Source organism: Artibeus jamaicensis, unplaced genomic scaffold (assembly GCF_021234435.1).
Source record: "Artibeus jamaicensis isolate MK-2021 breed Jamaican fruit bat unplaced genomic scaffold, CSHL_Jam_final contig_3174, whole genome shotgun sequence".
Taxonomy (NCBI): domain Eukaryota; kingdom Metazoa; phylum Chordata; class Mammalia; order Chiroptera; family Phyllostomidae; genus Artibeus; species Artibeus jamaicensis.
In genome coordinates this window covers 2,400,492-2,428,078 of record NW_026521738.1, presented here as the reverse complement: position 1 = coordinate 2,428,078, position 27,587 = coordinate 2,400,492, and the positions used below count along the sequence as shown (strand labels likewise).

Here is a 27,587-nt window from a genome sequence, read left to right as displayed (position 1 = left end):
CCATCTTGGTCTCCTTTCTCTTCTCCAACCTATATTCTATAGCTCAGGCTCGAAACTACAAGAATTATCTTCTTACAGATTTTTTAACAATTAAATAAATATACATTGAATATGTATCATATCAGGCACTGTGCAAGGGTGCTGGGGATACAACATAGAAAACAATAGACAGCCCCTGGCCTCTAGCACTGACTATTACAAAGGGAGAGAAAAAGTATAGGACACAGGTAATCAAGACAGTGTAATAGGGGTGCTTTAGAACCCTTAGAAGTCTTAGCTAAAAGTAGCTGAGTCTGAGGGGTGGTCAGGGAATACTCCATGGAGGAAGCAACACTGAAACCATTCACTGGGTGGGAGTTAGGTAGGAGTGGCAGGAATATTGTGGCGAAAAGCTTTCCTGGTAATTTGTTTATATCATTTCCCTGCTTAAAGTCCTCTTCTGAGCTTCACAACTGCCTGTAGGATGAAGTCCAGTTCCACAGCATGAAACACCACCTTTGTGGCCTCATCTACCACTCCCCTGTATTCAGCCTGAACTGCTTTCACTTCCCCCAAACCCTGCTCACTCCCTCATAGCTCCAGGCCTTTGTATACATGGTTCCTCATACCCTCTACCCTTCCCACCCACTGAATTACCAGGCAGCTGATTCAGTAGACCTTTCCTGACCCTCCCATGTAGACTTTGTGGCTCCCGGGTCCTGTGCTCCCCACCTGTGCATACACCTGGACTCCTGTGCTCTTCTCACATCATTAGAGCTCATTCACATGTGTCTTTTACTTTGGCTCCTACTTGCCAGTGCAAGTCCTGCCTAGTTCCCACACCCTCACTCCATGAGCATTTTGGGTGTCTTCAGGGTGTATGTCTCCCATGTGCTAGTGGATAAGGTTAGACAGTTACCCCCCCACCCCCAGCTATCTTTTCCCTTCTCTACTGTGCAGCCTCCCTTTGCCCCTGCCACACCCTGTGGAACTATCAGTTTTGCTGGACTTTGCCACACCCATCAAGCATCCCACACCTACCAGAACCACTGACACTCCTGTTGGCATGAGATCAGCCAGCTCCACTGTAGGATCAGGGTCATGGGGCTGCTGGTACCCTCATTGCTTTAGAGAGTCATGGGGTTTGACTCCACATATATGTCTAAATTACAAATATCATTCGAGCTCAAAATTCGTTACCTTTCCATGGGAGCAAAGCTTTGTCTCTGGGTTAGCTCATGGTACTTATCTCTTTCCCTTAGAGTTCTTTCCCAACAGGCCTCTTAGCCCCTCATGCAAATATGCTTCCCAAGATTCTGTCTACCAGAGGGCCAGAGAGGGGTGACCTGTATCAGTTTCCATCTCTATCCTGGAGACAAAAAATGTATGGGTATTTATTTAAAATAGTAAATTCATATAAAAATATTGAATACAGCTTCATCATGAGAAAGTTCAAGCAGTTTAAAAATACATAGAATATAAAGGTAAAGCTCCCTTTCTACCCCTTTCCCTATCCTAACCCATACCTTGCTGGTAGGCACTGTTACTTATTTGGTGTAAATGTTCAGACTTTTTGTTCTGCATTTACCTACATATGTATAGCTGGCATAATGTTTGAGAATCTTTCCCCCTAGATTTCCCGTTTTTCCACTCTCACCGTCATGGACCTCATTTCCTCCCCAGCTTATAAAACGGGCTAGCTCCCCAGCTTAGAAAATGGAATGCTTCAGGTGTCTCTGGCCCAGTGTGTCAAAAGTTTATGCACTAAGGGAAACTTCTGGATTTGCAGAATAGCTCATCAAAGAAAAAATACTCTCTTGCATAGACTGAATGTCTTGACTAGAAACAAGATGAAGAAGGATTTCACCTGGAGTGGAAAGATCCTCCAACTCTTTGAAGCCCTCCCTTCTCAAACTGGAAGAGAGGGACCAGGAGAGATAGGGGAGAAGTATCTGTGATCTCCACACTGCCTTCTGTTATCACACCTGGACAGGCAGGAGTAAGATCCCAGAGAGTGGTGGCCACATGGGTGGAGGAAAGCAAGCTGTGGGGAGTCAGGTAGCCTGGTCCAAGATTCCTGGCTGCCCACAAGTGGCACAGAGCAGCAGAGGCTACTAGACTTTGGCCTCAGTCAACTTCACAGCCATTTCCTCTATCCCACGCCTGGCACTTCTCAGTGTTCTGGAGAACTGAGACACACCTAGAATTAAGTATCCTGTTTGCAGGATGGAAGCTTACCATAAACATTGAGTTGAGTTATAGAAACTAACGTTAGTTTCTTGCATACCTGAATTTGTGAACTGAGATTCATTCCTGTGGCTTGTACTGTTCAAGTTCTGCCACTTTTGAAAAAGCAGTTAATAGTATATTTTAAAAAATGTTTCCACAGCTGTAGATACAGATTTATGTTATTCTTTAAAAAATTTTTCAAAATACATTCTTGTAGTAGAAAATTTTAATAGTACTAAAGGAGAAAGCAAAAGTCTCCAGTCTTCCATTCCCACTTATTAGATGTAACTATTGCTAATAGCTTCTTGAGAGCTTTAGAAATTTTTATGCAGATAAAGACATGTATCTATTCTGTATAGCTTTTAATATACAAATGATCTCAAACTATATATACTTATACCTGCGACTCATTTGCTTCTTTCTTTAACAATTTGACCTTAGTGTTAAATAAATTGTATTGTTTAAGTAGATAAAGGTCTACACTTCTTTCAATGATGCCCAGTATTCTATAGAATGGGTGTGCCACATGTTATGCCAAATGATTGGCATAACTTTCCAGATTTTTAGCTATTATCAATTAAGGGCACAATTAACATAATAATAGCTAGCATTTATTAACAACAGACACCTTCCTTTGCATGTAGTAAGTCACATAACCCTTGTAACAGCATAGTGAGTTAGGCCATATTATTTCCCCTGTTTCACAAGTGAAGGAACTAAGTTACAAGGAGGTGAACAACTTTCCCATGATCACGTATCTGGTAGGTGGTAGATCTCGGGTTTGAACCAGGTAGTCAGGTCCCAAGCCTGCATTCTGGATAACTATACCTCAGCTGTGCACCTGTGCTAATGTAGCTATAGAATACATTTGTAGCCATACATTTGCTGGGTCAAAATAAGTACTTGTTAAATTTTAATAATGTTAAATGGTCAGAAGTTTTTTTTATGAAAAGAGTAGTATGTTTATTACAATAAAAATTTTACACTTACAAACAAATGCAGAGCCCACTTGTTTCCTGAGAAGAGAGGGGCTGCTGCTCCTATGCCTAGAGGCCTCACTAGTAGTGACCTTCTCTTTGCCCTGGCTAGGGCTTCATCTCTGAATCTCTTCTGGTCTTTTCCCCTCTTGGCAGGACTGGGATCCCTGGAGTCTTAGTAAGCCCTGCTCATGCTCTCTATTTAAGGCCACAGCCTCAGGCTCCTGGAGAATTCAGCCTTAGCTTCCTTTTCTCTCTGTACTCTCTCAGTCTCTCAAGGGTGAGGGGTACCTTCCAGTTAGAAGCCTGCCTAGGCCCCAGCTTCCTATTCCATCTGCAAGAAGAGAAAATGGCAGTCACTTTAAGAAACAGCATTGGCTGCTCTTCACTTTCCTACCTGCAGCTCCTATATCTAACCACAGGGGGCCCCAGTGTGGGACCTCCAGGCCTAGATCTACACCAGACCTGGAGAGGTAGGAGGTCAGAGTGTGTGGCATGGCTTCTCCATGGGGCTATATCAGTGATCCTTAAATGGGGATAATTTTGCACCCCTCCCCCCCGCCCTAAGCTAGGAACATTTAGCAATGTTTGGAGTATTTTTGGTTGTTATATTACTTCATGGGAGTTAGGGAGGGTTTGCTACTGGCATCTGATGGGCAGAGAGAGGCCAGGGATACTGCTAAACATCCTATATCACACAGGACAGCTGCTCATAACAGAGTTATTCAGCCAAAAATGCTCATACTGTTGAGGTTGAGAAAACCTGAGCTACAGCAGGGCAGACTTCCCAGCAAGTGGCTGTCACTGTGACTCCCTCTGCTTTTGTTAACAGTGGCAAATGTCTTGCTCACCTACAGTTTGCCACTATTCTAAGTACTTTACATCCTCACAGGTCTATAAGACAGTTTCTACTGCTATTCCATTTTACAGATGGGGAAGCTGAGCCACAGAGCTGTCAAGTACCAGTCCAAGGTTCTTGCAGTGGCACTCTAGGCTTGGTATCCTTACAGCCTTTCACATGTGCTCACAGCAAGCACTTCAGGATTTCTCTCTCTGCTCCCTGTAGGAAGCACTGAGAATTCTTTATATCTATACAAGGAGAGAAAACAAAAAGTAGTTGATTGGTCTTCTCTCCCTGATTGACAACTCCATTTCTTATAGCTTATGTATTTTTTCCCCTAAGGATTTAACTGAACTAAGTAAGTACTGATTGTAGAGATTATTGACAACCATGAACATTTATTTGTTGAATTTTCATGAAAAAATTTTCTGTCACTCCCACTCCTACAGTGGTCTCTGAGGGACCTTTCAATCTCTGGGCCTACAGGCTGAGATGCTTTTGAATAGTTAGATTTGCTTAGATATGAAAGCAAACTTTATTATCCAGGAGGAGAAGGGGCAGTTGGTGAGCCCGGCTTGGGACCAAACACACAGGGCTGTCTGCCCACAGTTGGGATGAAGGGGGATGCATATTCAAAGGAGGCCTCCAACAGCCAAGATGGGAAGTCGTAAATGGGATGAGTGTGGCAGAAGAATTGGGAAGGGATCTGTTGGATCAAAGCCAACTTTGCACCAGAGGAAATACTTACCATATTGGCTTATTAATTATAGGATGCCATGAGATTGGCTTTGCCTCTGGGTGTGGGGACAGTAACCTATGCTTTAAACAAACAGTCCCATCACTCAATAATAATTAGTAGCAATAATGGGCATTTTAACAGGACCAGACTGACAGGTGGCCCACGACGTACAGCATCAAGCCTGACCTGAAACTGGGCTTGGATGCCACACCTGTGTAGCCAACCAGCCCATGCTTCAGCAGCTCACAGGGGCACAGGCAGAGAAGTGACACATTCTTTCTTGGACCATTTGCTGAGAACTTGCTATATGCTAGACACTGAGAGGAACACAAAAGAAATGTAAGACACACACCATACCCACAGTCTAGAGAAATGAAAAGACAAAGTTAAGTTTGAAAGGTTAAAGAGCAGCAAATAAATACCATATATGTTACATGTAGGAGGTGTGAATGCCCACAGGAAATAGGGGACAAGGACTCCCCACCAGGTGGATGGTGGTGGTGGGGTCCTGTATCACACCTCCATGTTTCTTGTAAAAGAGGTAGGAAATCCAAAGAAGAACAAAGAATAAAATTAAAATCCTACTAACACTTGTCAGAGAAACCTATTGTTACTATTTTGGTTGCATCCTTTAAGATCTTTTTTCCTGTGCATACGTATGGATATATACACAGATATACATTTCATTACATAAATGGATCTGTATTGTACCAGTTGTTCTGTGACTTGTGTTTTTATACTTAGTATTAAGTTGTGAATAGTTTTTCTTGTCAGTAAATAAACTTCCTGTCGACCTCTTGTATTTCACTGTGTACCTACCATGATTTAACTTATCCCTTATTATTACCCCTTTAGGTTGTTAAGAGTTATTGCCTATATAATAGTATATAATACTGACTCTGTGCACATCTTTTTTTTCTACATTCTTATTTTTATTCCCAGGACATACTCTTTAAGTAGAATTGCTAGATCAAAAAGTATGCACACTTTGAATTACTTTGATACATATTGCCCCATTGCCCTCCAGAAAAGGTATTATCAACTTAGGCTCTCACCACCTGTTCTAGAAGAGTATCTCTTTCACTTCATCCTTCCCAACTCTAGGTATTACTCTTTTTAAAAATTGCAAATTTGATAAGCAAAAATAGTATTTCATTGTTGCTATTTCATTTTGATTTTCTTTTTATTATTATTACTTAGACATTTTTTAACAGGCCAATTAGTCATTACTGATCCCTTTAAAAAAATAAACATTTATTTATTTATTTATTTATTTAAATGGCATTTTATTGATTATGCTATTACAGTTGTCCTGATTTTGCCCCCTGCCCCTCAAGCTCCCTCCACCCAGCACCCCCTACTCCCTCAGGCAATCCTGCCACTATTGTTCACATCTGTGGGTCCTGTGTATAAGTTCTTTGGCTACTCCACTTCCTGTACTGTACTTAAAAATCACTATGGCTATTATGTAACTACCTATTTGTACTTTTTAATCCTCTCACCTCTTCACCCATTCTCCCCTTCCCCCCTCTTATCTGGCAACTTTCTGGTAACTCACTTCTTATCTCTTGCTTTTAAGAGTGTCTCTTTATATTTAACCTTTGGCCTTTTAATAATGATATGTCTTGGAGGGGACCTTTTTGCGTCCATCATAATTGGCACTCTCTGCACTTCCTGGACTTGCACGTCTGTTTCCTTCACCAAATTAGGGAATTTTTCTTTCACTGTTTTTTTCAGATAGATTTCCAGTTTCTTGCTCTTCCTTGTCTCTTTCTGGTACCCCTATGAGGTGAATATTGAACCTCTTAAAGTTGTCCCAAAGGCTGCTTATACTATCCTCATTTTTTGGATTCTTTTTCTTGTTGTTGTTCTGCATGGTTGTTTTTTTGCTTTTTTATGTTCCAAATCATTGATAGTGTATCCTTCATTTTTTTCTTTTTTTAATATATTTTACTGATGCTATTACAGTTGTCCCATTTCCCCCCCTTCATTCCCCTCCACCCTGCACAGCCACTTCCCCCATTCCCATCCTTTAGTTCATGTCCATGTGTCACAAGTTCTTTAGTTTCTACATTTCCCATACTATTCTTGCCCTCCCCTCGTCTGTTTTATACCTACCATCTATGCTACTTATTCTCTGTGTCTCCTCCCCTCTTCTCCTCCCACTCCCCTGTTGCTAACACTCCATGTGATCTCCATTCCTGTGGTTCTGTTCCTGTTCTAGTTGTTTACTTAGTTTGCTTTTGTTTTAGGTGTGGTCGTTAATAACTGTGAGTTTGCTGCCTTTTTACTGTTCATATTTTTAATCTTCTTTTTCTTAGATAAGTCCCCTTAACATTTCATATAATAAGGGCTTGGTGGTGATGAACTCCTTGAACTTGACCTTATCTGAGAAGTACTTTATCTCCCCTTCCATTCTAACTGAAAGCTTTGCTGGATAGAGCAATCTTGGATGTAGGTCCTTGCCTTTCATGACTTGGAATACTTCTTTCCAGCCCCTTTTTGCCTGTAAGGTCTCTTTTGAGAAATCAGCTGACAGTCTGATGGGAAGTCCTTTGTAGGTGACTGTCCCCTTATCTCTTGCTGCTTCTAGAATTCTCTCCTTCATTTTAATCTCGGGTAATGTAATTATGTTTTGCCTTGGTATGTTCCTTCTTGGGTCCACCTTCTTTGGGACTCTCTGAGCTTCCTGGACTTCCTGGAAGTGTAGTTCCCTCACCAGATTGGAGAAGTTCTCCTTTATTATTCAAATAAGTTTTCTACTTGTTGCTTCTCCTCTTCTTTTTCTGGTACTCCTGTAATTTGAATGTTGGAACATTTAAAGATGTCCTGGAGGTTCCTAAGCCTTTCCTCATTTTTTTGAATTCTTGTTTCTTCATCCTTTTCTGGTTGGATCTTTCTTTCTTTCTTTTGGTCCACTCCATTGATTTGAATCCCAGTTTTCTTCTCATCACTATTGGTTCCGTGTGCATTTTCCTTCATTTCACTTAGTGTAGCCTTTATTTTTCATCTAATTTGCAACCAAATTCAACCAGTTCTGTGAGCATTCTGATTATCAGTGCTTTGAACTGTGCATCCTATAGGTTGCCTATCTCTTTGTCTCTTAGTTGTATTTTTTCTGGATCTTCGATCTGTTCTTTTGTTTGGGCCATTTTTTGGTCTTGTTGTGCCTCTTACGTAGTGAGGGACGGAGCCTTAGATGTTCACCAGGGTGGGGCCATCCCCCCTCCTGCCCTGTTGCTGGGTTGTGATGCTGTATGTGGGGGCAGCAGGGTCAGAAAGGGAACAGTGGCACTTGCTCCACTCACTCTTGGATTTCAGTCCCTTCTGCCGCTTCCCAGAAGCAAACTGGGCCCTTCTGGTGCTGGTTCCCAGGTGGGTGGGCTTGTGTACATTCTAGTACTATGTGGGTCTCTCCAACAAACTCTCCTGTGAGGCTGGAAGTCTCTCCCGGCACCTCAACCCCCACAAGTATTTTCAATTGGTGCTTTTAGGCTTTATTTCCTGGTGCTGGGGCCCTGGGTTGTGTGGTCTGTCTTGCTGCCCGTTGTCACCTAGTTTATCGGCATGCAAATATGTGACCGAGGTCAGCCAGCCACCTTGCACACCTCACTGGGTCTGCTCGTTGTCACCCTACACCTGGGGTCTGCCACCCACCACTTTTTTCTGCCACGACCCCTCTTCTCAGGCTGCTGACTCTGCCCTTCTTACGGGTCTGGACCAATGGTTGTCGGACTTTTGTACAGTTAAATTTTCTGTCAGTTCTGGGGTTTTTTTGTTTCTAAATTTTTTGTTGTCCTTAATTTTGGTGGTGTGAGGAGGCACAGTGTGTCTACCTACGTCTGCATCTTGGCTGGAAGTCTGTATCCTTCATTTCTGACAGTCTTTTTTATGCTGCTGCGGGCCTCACTAAGTTCTTTGAGCATCCTTATAACCAATATTTTGAACTCTGAATCTGATAGATTGCTTATATCCATTTTGTTTAGCTCTTTTTCTGGAGTTTTGATCTGTTTTTTCATTTGGGCCATGTTTCTTTGTCTCCTCATTTTGGCAGCCTCCCTGTGTTTGTTTCTATGTATTAGGTAGAGTTTCTTTGACTCTGTGGCTTGGTAGCATGGCCTAATGTAGTAGGTATCCTGTAGAGGTCCAGTGGCACAGCCGCCCCTGTCACCCAAGTTGAGTACTCAAGTTGCACCCTTCCTGTGGGCTGAGTACACTCTTTATAGTTGAGCTTTGGTTGCTGTTGGCAGTCAGTGGGAGGGATTTTTCCAGGCCATCCAGCTGCAAGGACTGGCTGTGACCGCTGACTACTGATCACCAACCTCTGCCCTCCATGGAGGATCAGCTGTGCAGGGGAAGGATGGTGGTGCTCAGACCTGGTTTGTAGCCATCCACTGACTCTAGGATTTCCTGTGTGGTACAGGCCAAGGTCAGCCCCCACCTGTGTTTCACCCCATACACTCTGCCTGAGCTGTAAAACAATCTGAGATGGCTGCTAGTTGTGCTGGGCTTGGAGATTCCCAGATGAATCCAAGCTGTTACTTTAATCTGGCTGCCAGTAGAGCTCACTAAAGTTAGCTGTTGCTTGTTTGGTAGGATTTAGGAGCCAAGATGAGCCATTCTTATGAAAAAGCAGGTTGGATGGGCCTGTAAATTGGATGGGGTAGAGCCTCCAAGATGGGTCACACACTGTTAGCCAAGTGGGTGGAGTCTCAGATATGGCACCAGCCTACTGGCTGTGTTGGGGGACAGCTCAGCAAAAGGACAATGGCCTCTGCTCACCCAGATACCAGACACTTCGGTCTTTCCCTGTGTACCACTGGTACCCATTAAGCTGTCTCTGGGGCTCAGAGCAAGAGAATCTGAGTAGATGAGTCCGTGCGTGGGTTCCCTAAGAGGAAGTACATTGGGCTGTAGCAGCCTCCTCCACTGTCTTAATCTCCACTGGTTTTTGCAGCCAGAAGTTGTGGGGACTTACCTTCTTGGCACTGGAACCCTGGATTAGGGGTCCTGGTAGGATATCCCTCCCAAATTTTATCTACATGAGTGTGAGGCCAGCCTGGTCTGCGTCTGCTCCCCTCCTACCAGTCAGGATAGATATGGTTTCTTCAATTCTGTAGTTGTCAGACTTCCATTCAATTGAATTTTTGACATTCCTGAGTGATGGTTGTTCTATATTTTAGTTATAATTTAGATGTAGTTGTGCAAAGAGGTAAACCACGTCTGCCTATGTCACCATCCTGACCAGAAGCCCTGGTATCCTCTCTTGACAAATTGTTTGGTTATGTGCTTTATCTAGTTTTCTATTAGAAAGGATGTGTATCACTTTTTTCATTTCATTTGTACAGTATTTTATATTTTTTTAAGAGAGATTTAAAAAATATATTTTTAAAGATTTTTAAAAAATTTATTTATCTTTAGAGGGGAAGGGAAGGAGAGAAGGAGAGAAATATCAATGTATGGTTGCCTCTTGTGCATCCCCTGCTGGGACCTGGCCTGAAGCCCAGGCATGTACCCTGACTGGGAATTGAACCGCGATCGTGTGGTTCACAGGCCCGTGGTCAATCCACTGAGCTACACCAGCCAGGGAACGTTTGTACAGTATTTTAGTTAGTGTGGTTTATTCTTTTTGTCTTGATTTATAAGAGTACTTGATTTATATTCATGTTATTAAACTCTTATATTACAGATATTTTAGCCTACATTGTTATTTGCCATTTAGTTTTGTTTACTATTTAAGGGTTCATAAATCTAAAATGTCCATGTAGTCAAGGTAATCTATTTAGGCTTTTCAAACCACTGGGCTGTAAGTGGCTTGTGACTAGAAGCCGGAAGACCCATGGGCGGCCCTTGCATTGCCACAGGGATGGCAGAACAAGGCCTGCAGTCATGGCCAGGCTGGAGAGGATCCAGCTGGGCAGACTTGAGCCAGAGTGAGGAGGTGGCCAAGATGTGGTGACTTGGGTAGGTGAGTGAGGAAGGAGGGGGAGTCTGGGCTGACTCACAGGTTGCTGACCTGGACAACAGAGTGAGCAGGTGGAGGATAAGCCAGCATCAGGAATATAGGAAGGAGGGTGAGGGAGCAGGGGCAGAGATTGTTATATCCACTTTGGGATTGTTGATAGAGGCTCCTGGTGGAGTGAACTTAGTATTTGGATCTCTAGGCCTGGTCTGGTCTCTGTCTTTGTGTCAGGCTCAGAAAGGTTTTTTTCTGTGACACAATTATGTATTCAGCTTAACAATAACCCACAACCGTCGGATCAACTTCACAATTATGTATTCACATAAATTCTCTCATCATTCTTTAAAGCTTTTGATTTTTGTTGTTTTACATTTAACTTCTAGATGAATTTGTGGTATTTTTGTGAAATGTGACAGTTAAGGATTTAATGTCTTTTTTCTGAAGTCACCAATGATTAAAATATCTATTTTTGCCCTCCTGATCTGTGAAAGTACTTATATCTCACAATATGTTTCCATGTCTATCTGGGTGTATTCTGGTCTCTCCGGTTTGTTCCAGTTAATTGTCTTTTTCATCAGGTTTTGATCACATTTACTTTTAATACATCTTAGTAGGTGCTTGGATAAGGTAGATACTTCATCACACTTTTTTTCTCATAATTTTCTTTGTTCTTTTAGAATGGACTTCAATATCATTATGCCAAGCCCTGCTTTGCACAGTGGGAGCTGGAAACAGATGATCATAGTTGAACTTTTTATATTCTTAAGTACCAGACATACCAGCAGCTGGATTTGGTGGGGTTGCACTTTCTTTTTGGTACAGACATCACATGGCCTATTAGGAAGAAGCCCCTCACTTCCATTGACCTGCACTAGGGGCATGCCCCAGACTCTGGCCCAGACAGTCCTTGGACCCCCAGAACCCCTATGTCCATACTGCTATGGCTGCTACAGCATCAGCCAGGTGCTCCCCATTGTGACCTAGTCAGGCTATACTGAGAATTTTTCTTGTTCATTTCATAGGAGACCCTGCCTCCAGCCAGTGTTTTCTCTAAGCCTGTTCTCCTCTAAGGATTTCCTGTTGGTGAGTTCTAGAGATTTTTTTTCTTACTCTGTTCTTAAATGTGTTATTCAAGAAAGAATTCTTCATAATTTCCAGCCTTGTGAGGGCTTTTTCCTAGTTGCTTTTCTGCATGCATGTTTTCCCTATGTCACATTTGTTAGGTTCTTTATTATTTAAGTGACTTTTTCTGGATATTTTTCATTGAGGAGTAGCAAACATACAGTGAAATCACAAACCCTAAGTATCCATCTCAGTAATTTTTACATACATATACACTGTATAACTACCACCCTGATTAAGATGTTTCTTTTAGAGTTAAAAAGCTCTGGGTGGGAGATTGGGTGGAGAAGGAAATTGTGAGTATGTCCCCAAGCTGCCATCTTTTTCTAGAACTGTCTCTAAAGGGTGTTAAGGAGGGAGCCAAATGTCAAGTCTTTACAGTGGTATGGGGAACAGAATAATTAGGAGAGGTGGGTCATGTTCCAATCCTCCCTCCTACTGGCCATGGGACTTTTGTGCCTCAGTTGTAACAGCTGTAAAATGGGAGTAGATAGATGATAGTTCCTACCTCACAGGGTTGTCATGAAGGTTACTTGAGGCAGTACATGTAAGTGCACAAAAAATGTTAATTGTTATTTTTGTTGTTATTAATAATGAGGAGGAGGAGGAGGCAGTGGTTCTTAATGAAGGGTGTGAATCAGAATCACCTGGGGCACTTTTGCAAAATATACATGCTCAACCTGGCCAGATGTACTGAGTCACAATCTAGATTTCAAACTCCTCTGTGGGTCAGTCTGTTGCTTATTCATGGTTAAGAATCACTAGGCTGTAGGTGGCTGTGACTAGCCCCTGTGGCAGTTAAGGCTAGAGGGGATGGAGCAGGGTAGATTCAAGGTAGAGTGGAGAAGTGGCCAACTTTGAGTGGGGGAGCAAGGAAGTGAGGAGAATAGTCTGGGGTGACTCACAGGGTTGACTTTGAGTGGGGGAGCAAGGAAGTGAGGAGAATAGTCTGGGGTGACTCACAGGGTGCTGACCTGGACAATAGACCGAGCAGGTGAAGGATGAGCCAGAATGGGAGGAGCAGCAGGCCAGAGGTTCTCTTTGGGATTGTTGAGTGGAGGCTGCTGGTAGAAATAAGTTAGTATTTAGATCTCAAGGCCTAGGCCTATGGTGTTTTTCAGGGAGTCATTGGTATGAAGGAGATGGATTTATTGGGCCTGGTTATTGAGCGAATGTAGAGGACAAAAGAGGGCCAAGTTCACAAGTGTCCATCTTACAAACCTTCATTCATTTCTTATTCACTCTGTAGAAATAGAAAAATGCTTGTTTCTCTGAGGACCATGGGGGAATGAACTCAGTCTTCTTATTTGAAGATGAACACCAACAGTGGGTCATTTCCTTTCTTCATAGGACTCACAGTTTTCCACATCTTCTGATGGAGGAGCTTAACCTTTATCCATCAGTATCTTCTGATGGGACACTCTTAGGGGCAGTTTCTTATTTTCCAACACCCTTTCACCCCCCGCACTTCACATGCTGTTATACATACTCAGCCTCTGGTGGGTGGTTTCTTACATTCTTACTGTCTTCAGGCCCTTGAGATCAACTAGTTACTCTTTGGTAAGAATTTAAGCCACTTCAATACCTTTTCCAGAAACATTTGCACTTAGAATGACAGATGTAATGGGAATAATGGAAGATGTTGCCTCCCTGAGGGAAGGTGAACCTGGAATGAATTATTCATTTGCTCATTCTAGGACATCCCTGTCCAGTAAACCTTTCTGCACTGATGGAAATGTTTTTCTATGCCATCCAATAGAATAGCCACTAGTAGCTATTGAGTATTTGAAATGTGGCTAGTGTAATTGAGGAACTAGATTTTTCATTTTAATTAAAAGTTAAATTTAAATTGACAAAAGAAAAGCAGACCCTGTTAGGTTGCATTCCCTGAATCAATGAGAAATAGGGACATTAGGCCTGATACCCCATTCAACTGCCCTGCTACTAAGTATCCCCCAAAGGTAATTTTGAAAATGGATCTTTTAAATCAAATAGGCTTTCCTTCTCTTACCTCTCTAGCTGTGGCCCCTCCTTTGTTTGCCTTCCCAGAGAAGGGTGGTGTCAACAGGGGTCCCTCACAGGCTTCTCCTGGCTCTTGTTTGCCCCATGTCTTCTTCCACAGGAAAGACAGTACTTATGCCTTTCCTTCTGCCCTGCCACCCCCTCTCCTTATTTCTGCTCATGTCACAGCAAACCCCACTTCCAAGAAGGCTTCCCTGACTCCTGTGCCTTCCAGGTGAGGCAGTTTTAGGGCCCTGAACAGATTCCTTTTGGCTTCCCAGTCAGTGATGAAGGTGGCAGTGATGGATCTCAGGAAGATGTTGCTGCAGGATGGATGGGTGTCAGTTCACTACATTTCAGACTTCCCTGCCAACCACTCCCAGGGAAAAATGCATCTCATGTCCCAACCGCCACACACACCTGTACACTAATACATAAAACCAAAGCAAATGTGTGTAAAAACAGTACCTCACTATAAGTGATGCACGTGGATACTTTCTGTTCTGTTCTATTTATTTTTTTAAAGAAAAATGTTGGTTGTGACCCACTAAACTGATTTCATTACTTGGTAATGGATCACAATGTACAGAGTGAAAAATGCAGAGTGAGATCATTGCTGTTCAGAACAACAATGGCCCTGTCCAGACGTTGCCCTCTGAGTCCCTTGAAGAGCTGGTAGATGGTGATTCCAGCAGCTGTGTGCTCCTGGTGGCAATCTACCTGGCGATGTTTTGTTCTCTCCATGGAGTCTCCTTTCAGGGACCCGGTCAGTTGTGCCATGAAGTGGCCATGGTCACAGATGATGTCTCATGTTGTGGAAGGCAATTGAAAGTTTCTAAAGTACTTCAGACACCTGAGAGAAAGATGTCAGGTCCCTTTCAGGTGCCACAGGACAGAGTATCTCAGCCCTCTTGATGAAGCTCCCAGGCCTAGCAGGCAGGGCTCACCAGCTGACCTGTGGGGCTAAGAATAACAGAGAAAGGAAGAATAAGACATGGAGCTCCTGCGTGTAGCATCACAATAGAGACATCTGATCACCCAGAAGATGGATGATAAATATTGTGCATAGAAGGAACATTCCAGGGGGGAATAAGTCTGAGCCCTGTTTTCCTTTTGAACTTTAGTCCTGAACTGGGTGTTACTGAGAACAAAATCTGCAGAAATAGGTACAATCCAATCCCTGCATCTAAACCCAGTGTTTTACTCCTCTGAGGGCCTCCAACTCTGTTGCCATTTATTAGCATACTATTCTAATGAGAGTAGCACTCTGATTTCCCAACACACTACCCGAAAAAAGAAATGGCCTGGGATGGTGGTGGTGGTAGTTAGTTTTTAGAGATGGATGCATAGATAAGAGGAACAATAAGAAGGAAACACTGTCGGGTTATTTTCTAGTTCCGTAGGGAATGTCAATAACAATGACCACCGCAGTGGAAAAGGATTTTTTTTTTTTTTTTAGTATCAGGGAACCATGGGACAGATTGTAGCAAGATTTCTCTTAAAGATTTCTCTTTAAGTTTCTCTTAAAACACCTGGCTGGTGTAGCTCATTGGATTGAGCACGGGCCTGCAAACTGAAAGATTGCAGGTTTGATTCCCAGTTAGGGCACATGCCTGAGTTTCAGGCCAGGTCCCTCGTGAGGGACTCATGAGAGGCAACCACACATTGATGTTTCTGTCCCTCTCTTTATCTCTCCCTTCCCCTCTTTCTAAAGATAAATAAATAAAATCTAAAAAAATAAATAAAGTGTGTAAAACAGTGTTTTTGCTATTGAAGTTTCTCTGTTCACTAATTCATGGCAGCCTCAGTGATTCTAGATAAATTCGATGCTATTGAATTGCTTCTGATTAGGGCTAGTCATACCTTCATGGGTTTGAAGCATGCTGTGATTTCAGGTAATGGGCAAGATCTCCCACTCCCACCCCCACATGCCCTAGTCTGCCTCACAGCCTAAAACTCCTCCATTGTAGATGGAGTCCTATGTTTGACAGTGTGATTTGTGAATCAGTCCTTTCCAGTCTGAAAGCCTGTTGATAGTGGTTCCCGAATGCACTGAAGATAGGTGTAGAGAGGGAACTCTGAGCTGGACACACCCTGGGGTGGCATGCCTGGGTGGTGTGGCCTAAATGACCAGAGGGCAGGACAAAGCCACTGAGTGTTTGGACAGGGGTGGGTTTTTAAAGAGCCATTGGGGGATGGGCTGGGCTGGGAGGAGGAATTCTACCCTCCTCACTGCATTGCCTGAGGTGGCCCACTCACTGAGGCAGGGACAGGTGTCCCTTTCTTTGGTAGTCCTGTCCTGGCTCCCTGGTCACTGGATCTACACGTCTGCTTCTGTGAGTCACCTCAGGTGACAGCAGGGGTGTTCCAGTCAGTGAGGAGAGTTTAAAGAAAAGCCAGGTATTTCTGAGACAAGAATTATTTCACACCATCTGAGAAAGCAAGTGTTAAGTCGGAGGCAGTGGGGCCCAGAGATGTGTCACAGCAGGAGGCTTCTGTCTTAACATATTACTATATAGTAGTCATGAATAATACCTTACACATCCTATCATTGGTATTTGCAAATGTTGTTTTGATTACAAAGTGATGAAACCAGTTCTCCTAATGGGCCAAAATAAGAATATTAAACTAAGGTACATTATCAAAGATCTGTGAAAAGATTTCAGAGGTTTGCATAGCCATTCCCCCAAGGCCAGAAATGGAGATGGCTTGGTCAAGTGGTGGTTCTAAGAAGCTGTCTAACAGAATTATTTTCTTCAGTAGGAATATAAGAATGTGAGGGGTAAAGAAAAACCATCCAACCTTAAGCATTGTAACTAGTCGAAGTTAGATTCTGATGATGAAGCCACAAATGATTTTAATGAGGGGGGGTGTCAAAAGAAGAAGACAAAGGGGCTTAGATTTTCAATAATTCTGCTGGTTTTTCACATGCATGGGATACCTGGTGTGAAACACACTCATGTCAGAAGGATGTCAGAACGTCCAGAAGGATGGGAGTCTAGAATTAGCAGTGGTTGTAAAGGAAGCCTGGCCTGTGCACAGGCTACTTGTTTGCTTCTTTATTGAAGTCTGTTTAGAGCAAAAGGGTGAACGGGGCAAAGATGCCCTGTGCTAGGGGGAGGAGGCGTGACGTGTTAATGTCAGAGAAAGAAAAGCTCCCAGTTCTCAATTTTTTCCAACTTTACCTTGCTTGAGTATAGTCCTCAAACTGGGGGAGAAACTAACAAAGATCATATGGGGTAAAATTAAGCTCCCAATAATAGAAGAGATGTTAGTGGAACTCCCTTAACCCCTTCCCAGGGTAGAGTCACCTTTTACATTCCCTACCTGTCACATTCATCCAGGTTGACTAGCACCCCGGAATCAGCACTTCTGGGAAAAGGATGGTCTAACCAGAGACAAACCCATTTATTAGTCCTAGATTTAAACACTGATAAGGAAACTGAAACCTGTCCTGTTCAGCAATTATAAATAAATACCCTACAGGGAGGCTTCTCTAGTCTGCAGATGACACATGCAGATGACACAGCCCTGGAAGGGACTAGTGAAATGGCTCTGGGGTGATGAAGTTAGGATTCAAACCAGTCTTGTTGGGGGGGAGGTGAGAAAGGAGGGAATTTTACAAGGGAAAAATGTAACATTTCGTTTTTGGATTCAATATAACTAATCCAGGTACATAGAGATGGGTTTGTGGAGGGATAGTAGAGGACCAGTCTTCCACAGACCAGACTGTGGACCAGGAGTGTTGGCTTAGAAGAGCCCAGATACACACAGGAGGCATGGACCTGGGAGGAGGAGGGGACACAGCCCATGTGCACTCCCTGCCCCCTAGGCCACAGGCATGTCCGGTATGGGACACAGGGTCATGAAGACTAACCAAGTAGGATACCTGCAGGGTGGGCCACCAGGAGAGAGAGGGTCTTGGGACAGAGGAGAGGGTAATGAGGCAGGGACTGTCAGCCAGAGGCAGAGAGGTGAGTCAGATGCCTGAAGAGAAACTGAAGGTAAAGGAGGGAACAATTCTGTATTTCCAGAGGGTGGGCCATGTGAGAGGGAAGCAGGCCTGGATTCCCTCTCAGAAAGGTACCCTGGGTCTTCCCCATCAGTGGAAGGTATGCCCAGTCTTGGTGTGGTCTCCCTGCCAGGACATCTCAGAGCACACAGCAGAGCCTGCCTAAGAAAGTGCCTGAGGATTCGAAAGTCCCCTGTCTAGAGGTCCCTTCACCATGAGTAGTCAGCACTTTGGAGTAGCAGTAAAAGAAAGGGCTGATTGAAGTACTGGGGTTCAAGTCCTGCTTCTTTCATTCTGTGTGACCTTTGGCACATTACTCCCTGCACCTCAGTCCCGTCATTAAAAATAAGGATCATGCCAGTAGTACACACCTGCTAAGACCCATGCCTGTGGTAAGGGCTCCATACCAGATAGCTGTTGTATTTTCACCATCCCATCATTGTCATTATCACTACCACCTCTGGTCTATCTCAGAGTTACTAATCTTTGTGTGCTGGGAGAGTAGAGATGAGTAGGTTGAATTCCTGCCTTCAAGAAGTTGCAGCCCAGTGTGGAAGGTAGAGAACAGTCACATGTGGAGTTGGGTTTTGGGGAGGGCTCCTGGGGGTGGTGGGCCAGAGCCTCCTTCCTCAGAAACCAGCTCCTGAAACCATGACGTGGCTCCAAATCATTTTCAGTCATCTCAGGGCTGCCGTCTTGTCAGTCCAGTTATCCAGATATCCTGGCTATTTGCTATGGGGGTGGGTGTACACAGGTGTCCCTTCTCTACCCCAAGAAAATGCTGGGACTGGCTAGTCCAGCTGGGCACATCTGAGGGGATAGGGCCCACAGCCCCCATTCCTTAGCAATAGGGTCTGAACACTAAAGCTTCCTGTGCACACTCCCCTGTTCCTGGCACTGTGCTGGGCATCCTCTGGTGGTGTCATGCTCATCATATCTTGGGAGGTGTCAGGTCATCCCCACTTTATAGCTAAGTAAACAGTCTGGGACATTAAATGTCATATAAAGGGCAGAGACAGGACTTGAAGCCAAGGTTTCCAAGGTGAAAATCGAGTGCCATTTACATACCCCACCCTGGGTAAGACCAGAGATGACTCAGCCAAGAACTCTGCCCTTGGGAGGAGATGGAGCCAGAGATCTGATAGCTGACCACCCCAGCCTAGGGGAGGGGCCACAGGGCTCTGAGGGCCCTACCCTTCCAGGCTGGTCTCCTGCTCCTCTGACCCCTGCCCACGGAACCTCCTTACAAAGCTAATGCCTGCCTGAGAGTACTCAGGGACCCTCCTGCCGAGTGGTTCCCTGCCTGCTGACTCTTTACAGAAACATCTCTGAACCAGTGGTCATTTTGGAGAAGGAAGGCGGTGGTTTAGAAAACAACATTTTAAAGAAGCTGTGGCCTTCTTTTTTTCTCCTAAAGAGTATTTTTTTAGAATAGTTCTAGGTTCAGAGAAAAATTAAGAGAAAGGTACGGAGATTTCCTATATACTCCTGCCCCCACACGTGCACAGTTTTACCATCATTAACATCTTCTACCAGATCGATGCCTTTGTCACGATTGCTAAAGATATGTGGTGGCCTTTTTTTCCCCAAACAAAATTGTATATGATCATGCTTAAAACTGAAGACAGTAACAAGGGAGAGTATTCTGTGAAGAGTGTGTGGGAGAACCAATGTGTGACCTCCTTTTCCTGACTGCCTCCTACCACCCCACCTGGATTCTGCAGAACCAGATGTGGGTTATAACCCCTGCTCTGAGGTGGGGAGAGTGAGCCCTACCCTTTGTTAATGAGCTCTCTTTTCCAAGTCTGTGCCTCTAGAACATAAGGTCCAAATAGCAGGGTTTTAATTTTTCAAAAAAGGTAAAATATATATAACATAAACTTTGTGATTTTAACTATTTTTAAGTGCAGTTCAGTGGTATTAAGTACATTCACATTGTTCCCCACTTATCACCACCATATATTTTCAGAACTTTTTCATCATCCCAAACAGAATCTCTATACCCATTAAACAGTAATTCCTTAGTCTTCCTCCCCCCGGGTCCTGGCAACCACCATTCTACTCTGTCTCTATGAATTGGTCTATATCAGGAACCTCATGGGATCATGCAATATTTGGCTTTTTATGTCTAGCTTATTTCGCTTATCATGATGTCCTCAAGGTTCATCTGTGTGGTAGCGCATGTCGGAATTTCCTTTCTTTTTGAGGTTGAATAATATCCTATTGTTTGTATATAGCACTTGTGTTTATCCATTCATCTGTTGACAGACATTTGGATTGCTTCCACTGTTTGGCTGTTGTGAACAATGTTGCTATGAATGTGGGTGTACAAATATCTGTCCTCGTCTTTTGGGTATATACCCTTCTCATATGTGTCCCCAATGAGGTATGTACCCCAACTGGGATCGAACCTGCAACCTGGGCATATGTATTGACTAGGAATTGAACCCGTGACCTTTTGGTCTATGGGATGACACTCTAACCAAATGAGCCATAATGGAGATGAGAAGCTGGAGAACAAGAAAGAGGGCAGCCTGCTGTGGGGAGGGTGAGGTAGGGCGTGGGGAAGAGGCACACAGCCAGAGTGGTATCATTTAAATGTTTGGAAAACAAATCCATGTCAAGATGTGAGCGGGGCTCTGGGAAATTAGGGTCAATGGATCCAAGTCCTTGCTTTGAGAAGCAGATCCCTCCAGTGTGGAGTCTGAGTAGGGAATAGGAGACATACAGTTACAGCAACTGGGATAAATGGTGTGACAGAAAATAACAGGGTCTGGGAGAGGGTGAAAGGGGCACCTGCTTTAGACCAAGACAGCAGGCTTCTGTGAGGAAATGATGTTTAAGTTGGAGCTTGCTGGCCATGGAACCTTTGCAGTGGAGGAGGCAGCACAGGCAAAGGCCAAGAGGTGTGAAAGACCCTGAAGAAGCCAGTGGCTGCTGCTGCAAGAGGAAGGCTGTAGTGGCTGAGCCGTCCTGCAGAGAGGCCAGCCTAGAGTAAGGATTTGGGGTTTTCTCCCAAAGGCAGTGAGGCATCGCTGGAGAATTTAAGCAGGTGTAGGGCTGTGTATGTGATGATTTTTTTTCCATGAAAGGGAGAAGTACATTTAGAACCAAGATAAGAGTCAGGAGTCCAGAGGAATGGGAAGGAAGGGACATTGTAAAGAGCCACTAAAAACCATCTTGTTTTCTGTGGATTATGAAGCTTAACTGTCTGACCTGTGTGGGGGTGGGGCAGGGAGCAGGTTAGCAGAAGAGATAGCAGATGCCTGGAGGATGTGACACGTGGGGGAACATTGGTGTGTTCTTCCTCTGGTGCTGCAGGGAAGGCTGGGAGGTGCTGGCAGGTTGGCAGAATGGGAGGTGGAGGATGTCTTTTGTTTTCCAGGACTCCTTTTCCCTGTGCCTTCTTCTCGCTTAGGCTGAACTTCAGATCAGTTACCCTGTTCCCACCTCAGCACTGTTCAGGCTGCTCCCTCACCCTTGAACACCATTATGCTCTGTTTCTGTTCTCCCTAACCCCACCCAGGTGGCTCATCCCTCAAGTTCCAAAGGTGGTCCTACAACATAGGCAGGGCTTTCCTTACCATTATAGCTCCCCTTAGAATGGTGAGCCCTAGCCCTGTGCCATCTGCACTGGCAGGGGTGGGAAGAATGGTGTTACACAGCATGTGTTGTGGTACTGCCCAGATAGGATCCCCCACTTCAGCTCCAGCTTGGAACAGGATGAGAATCTTCCCCACTGAGTGACCTCACCATTATCTCCTACTCTCCTGGCTTCTCATGAGAGGCACACATGCCCTGGCCCCAAGTCAGTGGTCCCAGTCAGCACAAGACTAGCAGTGAGGCCCCCAGAAGGGAGTTCTGATGTCCCTCATTGTCTGGTCAAATGCTTCCCAAGCTCTGAGTGAGGGGTGCTAGAGACTGATGTCAAAACCTTTACCCCCTCCTGTGGTTGCTGCATGGGCAAAGTCTAGGAAACTGTCATTCCACTTCCAAGCATGATTCCCTGTCTGAGTTAAAGAACCTTTTAGGTGTCCCCATAAGGTCTTGTAGATTTGGGAGGCCTTCTCGTAGCCCAGGGGGCAGCCCCCAGTGAGCAGATTCTGCCCTTGGCACACTAGTTCCTGTCTGGGGCAGATCAGGGTGTGCCTCCTGCTCCCTTTTCACCTTCCGGGCAGCTGTGTACTTAGGAGGACAGTCACCACTGATGGCTAAAATGCCCCCACTCCCACTTATCCCAGCCACCTGTAGAGTGACTCGTGTGGGAGGCAACCCAGCTGGGACTGCCACCTGCAGGGCAGAGCTTTCTGTGCTGGATCTTGATTAAGGTTTATATTAGATACCCTGTTTGTATTCTCAAGTGAGGGCATCTGCATATGGGGACCTCTGTGTCCCATTCAACACTCAGGCCTCCATCCAGGCCCGCCTGGCCCCCCGTGCTCACAGGTCTACTCTAGGATGATTGTTTCTTTCTCTGGTGTGCCCCTGGGCTGCTCACATTTAATTTATTACATGCCATACAGTTTGCACTTTGAGTCTAGCCATTCCATACTTCCCCTCCAAATCTGATGTAAATCCTATCTCTCATTATTGTACTTATAGAATTGAGGCATATAGCAGAAACAATTGTACTTATAAATTTATATTTCTTCCTGATTTCTGGATTAATGCTACTATCTGAGCCATGCCCAGGCCTGGATTCTGTGTCCACCTGACTTTCCTGTACCTCCCCTACCACAGGCTTGTGACACAGGTAAAACTGCTTAGTTGTCTTCTCCCCCACTGGACTTTAGCTCTCAGAGAACACAAGCTGTTACATCCATCTTTTTATCTCTGAACCTGGCACATGAAGTCAGTGCACCATAAATATTTGCTGAGTGGACATACATGAATTTTAAACTTCCTAAGGGTGAAGGCTGGATCTTTCCCTTTCTTACCAGTTCCACATTTCACCCCAGCCCAGAGCTGAGCCCACAGCACGGCTGATGGGTTGGCCAATTGAGGGGAGTGCTGGAGAGTCACCTGGAAAAATTTGGACAGGTCAAACTGGATTTTGATCCTCGAGAAAACAAAGAAAATCAAGGTTTGACTCTCCCAAATATCTGCATGCCAGTTAGTGAGAGGCCCAACCCTATCATAGGTGAGTCATGATTTTGAGCAGTGGGAAGAATAATAAAATAATAACTTGGATAGTAAAGAGAGGGGCTTTGCATGGACCAATGGTGATCAAGTGCCATGAACTGAAGAATTTGGTTAATCAGTTCTCTGTCCAAGGATTCAAATCCAAAAGAAAGAGACGAGAAGGAAGAGAAGGAAGAGAAGGAAGAGAAGGAAGAGAAGGAAGAGAAGGAAGGGAAGGAAGGAAGGAAGGAAGGAAGGAAGGAAGGAAGGAAGGAAGGAAGGAAGGAAGGAAGGAAGGAAGGAAGGAAGGAAGGAAGGAAGGAAGGAAGGAAGGGGAGACTTGGAAGCTAGATCAAACTGGACCTGAATTCCCTTTCATCTTCTTTAATTGTGGAACTCTAGACATAGTATTCATCTCTGAGTGGTCCTAGTTTCTGCATCTGTGAAATAAGAATTAGATTTATATATGTGATGGGCCCCACACTGTTCTTGGTACATGGTAGACACTCACTAAATAATGGGAATTATTGGTACCATGGCATCATGCTTCTCAGGCTTAATTGGTTTGGCTGTAGCTAACATAAACACCACCCTGTCCCCCACCCCCCGAAAGAAAAAAGATCAGAAGAATCCTTGCCCATGAAGGCTAGGAAAATTGGGTTTTGGGAACAGGAAGGCTGCTTTTGGGTAGAGGGTAGTGTGTGATCTCCAGCCTCCTTGTGTGATCTCCAGATAGAGTTTTGTTGGCTGGTTTGGATTCTGTGCTGATAGTCCCATTGGGAATTTAGGAAGATGGAATTCTCTCTCAGATGTCATTTGAAGCCCCTTCCCAAGCAACCTTTTGATGAACTTTCATTCATTAGCATGCAAACAATCACATCAGGGGGTGGAGATTTAACTTTAAAATGAGATGTTTGGCCAGGCATGTTCCAAGCATGTTTGGGAACTGCAAATGCTCCCTTGAAAGTCTGATAACTCTCCACTCTTTCCTTGAAGATCTCTGCCCCTGAACCCACCTAACTTATCCCAAACTGAGACTTTCTAACTCCCTAGAATCTGGGAGAAGGGATCTATAGAGCACAAGTTCCATTCCTTGGCCAAAGAAAGTTTCTTCTTTACTGAACATGGTTTAATTCTATTGGTGTGGGAGACATTGGGCAGAATGACCACAATTTCAGGCGCTTGACCCACAGGGGTCAGTGACATTGACATTCTCTCAGAATGGACACTGGTCCATTCTCTTTGGTCCATACCTTTCTTTTGTCTTTGCTCTTATGAAGACTCCAATCAATTAATCCCCACACAGGTAGTAAATTTAAAATTCCAGGAAACTTGCATTTAATAGGGGAGATTTAATGGGATAGGGTGTCTATTTCAAGTAATTCGAAAGATTAGCTCTTGCGCTGGCTGGTGTGGCTGAGTGGACTGAGTACCAGCTTGCAAACAGAAGGGTCGCTAGTTCAATTCCCATTCAGGGCACATGCCTGGGTTGTGGGCCAGGTCCCTGGTTGAGGGCATTCAAGAGCCAACCGATTAATGTATCTCTCAGACATCAATGTTTCTCTCCTTCCCTTTCTCCCTCCCTTCTCTATTAAAAAAAATAATAAAGATTAGCTCTTCACCAAGGGCCCCCCTGGGCAATTTAGCTCTAGTAGGAGAGGGAGAAAGGGGAGGAAGGAAGAAAGGAACAAACAAATGAACAAATGAACTGGTGAGGAAGGAATATCTCAGAATTCCATCCACTGCATAAACAGATGGCTACCTGCTCTGCCTACAGGGGCTGGACTTGGGGGCAGCTGGGTTCTACCCACTGAGCATTATTTCCAAGTAAGGAAAACAATTTTTAAAATTTTTTTCTTATTTTATTGATTATGCCATTACAGTTGTTCTATTCCCCTCCTTCATTCCCCTCCACCCTCCCACCCCCACCATTCCCCCCCCCTTTAGTTTATGTCCATATGTCACAAGTTCTTTAGATTCTATATTTCCCATACTATTCTTGCCCCCTATCCGTTTTCTACCTACTGTCTATGATACTTATTTTCTGTACCTTCTCCCCCTTCTCCTCCTCCCACCCCCCTGTTGCTAACCCTCCATGAGATCTTTCTTCATTTCTATGTTTCCACTCCTGATCTAGCTGTCCTTTTAGTTTGCTTTTGTTTTAGGTGTGGTTGTTAATAACTGTGAGTTTGCTGTCCTTTCACTGTTCATATTTTTTTATCTTCGTTTCGTAGATAAGTCCCTTTAACATTTCATTAATAAAGGCTTGGTGATGACGAACTCTTTGAATTAGATCTTATCTGAGAAGCGCTTTATCTGTCCTTCCATTCTAAATGAAAGTTTTGCTGGATAGAGTAATCTTGGTTGTAGGTCTTTGGATTTCATGACTTGGAATACTTCTTTCCAGTCCCTTCTTGCCTGTAGGGTGTCTTTTGAGAAATCCACTGACAGTAGATGGGACTGACAGTCTGATGGGAAGTCCTTTGTAGGTGACTGTCTCCTTATCTCTTGCTGCTTCTAGGATTCTCTCCTTCATTTTCATCTTGGCTAATGTAATGATGATGTGCCTTGGTGTGTTTCTTCTTGGGTCCAACTTCTTCGGGATTCTCTGAGCTTCCTGGATTTCCTGGAAGTCTATTGCCTTTGCCAGATTGGGGAGGTTCTTCTTTATTATTTGTTCAAATAAGTTTTCCACTGGTGGCTGTTCCTTTCCCCCTTCTGGTACCCCTATAATTTGGATGTTGGAGCATTTAAAGATGTCCTGGAGGTTCCTAAGTCTCTCCTCATTTTTTTGAATTCTTGTTTCTTCATATTTTCCTGTTTGGTCATTTTTTCCTTCCTTCTGGTTCACTCCCTTGATTTGAGTCCCAGTTTCCTTTTCATCACTATTGGTTTCCTGTGCAATTCCCTTCATTTCAATTATTTTAGCCTTCATATGTTCCTCTAATTTGTGACTAAAATCAACCAGTTCTGTGAGCATCCTGATCACCAGTGTTTTGAACTGTGCATCTGAAAGTTTGGCTATTTCTTGGTTGCTTAGAGTTATGGGCTCTGGGGCTTTGAGATCTTCTTGAGCCATTTTTGGTCTGTTTGGGCCCGTTAAGTAGGAGGAGCGGATTTTTAAGTGTTCACCAGGGTGGGGCCACCCAGGTTGCTGGATTGTGACGCTGTATGTGGGGGCAGGGTCAGAGCCGGGAAATGGCGGCTCCCTCTGCTGCCTCTCACTGCTGGGGCCTGCTTGGTCTCGTCTCACTGCCCACTCCCTCGCTGGTCTATCTGCGCACGAATGCATAGTCCACAGTCAACCTCGCTGGTTCTGCTGGTCACTCACTGGGTCGCTCACTGGGTCCGCCCGTTGCAACCCCACACCTTGGATCCGTGAGCCTGAGTTTGTCTGATCGAGTTTTCCTGTGCAGCCCCGCTCTACCAGCTGCTGGCTTCACCCCTCTTACCAGTCAGGCTGAGGAATTTGTTGTTATCAGACTTCCGAAAAGTTCAATTTTCTGTGTTCTGGCTGTGTTTTCTGTTGCTAATATTTTGTTGTCTCTAAACTTGGTTGTGTAAGAAAGCATGGCGTCTCTACCTATGCCTCCATCTTGGTGGAAGTCCGAAAAACAATTTTTTTTAAATTATGAGAAGCAGTGAGATGTGTGGCATTTGGGTAGGGGAATTTTTTTTCTCTTTTCTGTGTGTGAAATAATAATAATCCACAAGCCACAAAATTCACCCTTTAAAGTGTACAGTTCAGTGATTTTTAGTATATTCACAAGGTTGTGTAACCATCAACACTATCTAATTTCAGAACATTTTCATCACCCCAAAAAGAAACTCTGGACATCACTCCCTACTTCCCAGATCCTGACAACCACTAATCTACTTCCTGTTTTTATGTATTTGCTTATTCTGGACATTTCATATGAATAGAATCATACAGTAAGTGGCCTTTTGTGTCTGGTGTCTTTCACGTAACATAAAGTTTTCAAGGGTCATCCATGCTCAAGAATGTATTAGTACTTCATTCCTGTTTATACCTGAATAATATTCCATTATATGGGGGTACTATATTTTGCTTATCCTGATGGTCATGTGAATTATTCCTACTTTTTGTGTATTGTAAATAATATTGGCACGAACATTCATGTATAAGTTTTCTTTTGTGTACATATGTTTTCAATTCTCTTTAGTATATTCCTAGTAGTGGAATTGCCAGGTCATATGGTAATTCTGTGTTTAAATTTTTGAGGAACTACCACGGGTTGGGGATTTTTAATACCTTCCCCTGATTATTAATATAAATAACATGTTCATGTTATTAATAATAGTATAAGAAATAAGAAAATTTATAGTGTATATAAATGTATTCAGAAGAAAATAAAATTCACTTTATATGACCGTTAATAAATACCTTTAGTATATTGGTATATTTCTTTCTTGTTTAGGTACATCATTTAAAAGTTGTATTGAGCTTAAAATATATATAGTTTTGTGTCCTAATCTTTCACTTTACTATTTATCGTAAGCATTTTCCACATCAATAAATATTATAATGTGATTCTTTCTGACCACATTCTATCATCATTGGGTACATTGTAACTTATTTGGTC

At 43.9% G+C, this 27,587-nt stretch overlaps 1 long non-coding RNA gene across 12 annotated transcripts in view; it reads left to right on the top strand.

Annotated features, from left to right (window-relative positions):
• The window catches only part of LOC119035796 (uncharacterized), a 155,858-nt gene that overhangs the window by 67,139 nt on the left and 61,132 nt on the right, over positions 1-27,587 (top strand). For 10 of the 12 annotated variants that reach the window (XR_008391203.1, XR_008391202.1, XR_008391200.1 and 7 more), the window contains exons 6-7: positions 11,750-11,810; positions 26,786-26,916. The exons of 1 other annotated variant lie outside the window; for it this stretch is intronic. This is a non-coding gene — a long non-coding RNA (uncharacterized LOC119035796). The remainder of the gene's footprint in view (positions 1-11,749; positions 11,811-26,785; positions 26,917-27,587) is intronic. One more of the 12 variants, XR_005079883.2, reaches the window with a different exon arrangement.